The sequence below is a fragment of the Melanaphis sacchari genome, unplaced genomic scaffold (assembly GCF_002803265.2).
Source record: "Melanaphis sacchari strain LSU unplaced genomic scaffold, SCAv2.0 Contig47_pilon_pilon, whole genome shotgun sequence".
Taxonomy (NCBI): domain Eukaryota; kingdom Metazoa; phylum Arthropoda; class Insecta; order Hemiptera; family Aphididae; genus Melanaphis; species Melanaphis sacchari.
Window position 1 is genome coordinate 39,655 of NW_020271320.1, and position 1,301 is coordinate 40,955.

Here is a 1,301-nt window from a genome sequence, read left to right on the forward strand (position 1 = left end):
AATTATCACTGCAAAATTAAAATCTAATATAAAATTGAAATTTTATTTTGCATGTTTTGCATTTTTTCCTTGCATATTTTGACTTTTTTTAGTGCATGTTTGCATGCATATTTTACAATTTAAAATGCATATAAATCCGGTCTTTAGTCATAATATATGTATACTTAAAATATTCAAAAATATGTAAAATTAAATTACCATCACGTGCTTCATAATGACGTTTTTCGTAGACATGAGATCCAAGGTATTTTAAAACTATATAATATTACATATTATTAAATGCTAATATGAATTATTGATATAAATGGTAAGTATTTATTGTTGTTCGTTTTTATATTATAAAAAAAAATATAATTTTGCCAAGCGAATTGTTTTGCCCTTATTATTTGTTTTTATTTTACCCGACCGTTTTGAAAAAATTTGACGAAATTTACTAAATACCAACTACTTACTTATAATAGCCAATAAATTTTTTTTTTTTTTTTTATTAAGAAAACAAAAACCCTCGGCAGCAAGGCCATTGGGATATAATATATTATAATAATGTTGTTACATGTTATATGTTAGAGAACAAAACAAAAAAAAAAAAAAGACAAAGAATAAAAATAATTATTTAGTGTATAGGTATGGTTATTAGATGAGTTTGAGCAAACCAGACTGTTGAAGGAAGGCTATTATATTGGAGACTGGTAGGTTAGGTCCGAGGCTTTCAAATATATCTTCCGGAAGATGGTTGAGTTCCCAGCCAATAAATTATATCTATGAAATTGCACTCGATCCGATTGTTACACAAGACTTCGAAACTTCAATTTCAGTTAAAAATAATATTTAAAAATAAACGTAAGTATATTTCTCCTACTGTAAAATAAATGTTTCGTAACAAAAAAAAATAAATAATTTGTTTATTAATTGAACGCGTGCATTTAAGACTGTATTATTTGAAAAAAAAAAAAGTTGTTTATTTTATATTCCAATTATTTTATAAGTCAATATTAAAAGGGCTATTGCGTTACGAGAGCAAAAATCTCGAAGGTTTGTGAACGAATAAGCAAACAAACCGAAGAGCTCACTTGTATTTTTATAGTTTTATATTATTATTTTTAAGCTATAGCTTTATTACGTGCATATATTATACTACATAAATAGCTGATAATCATGTTAAAAAAATATTAAAAATACAAATTCTTCTTCTGACTGTCTACTGATATTTGTTAATAAACATATATATATATAATATGCAGTGATCGGAACGAGCAGGCGCGTACTGGGTCTATTTTCCCTACCGGGAAACTGGATATAAT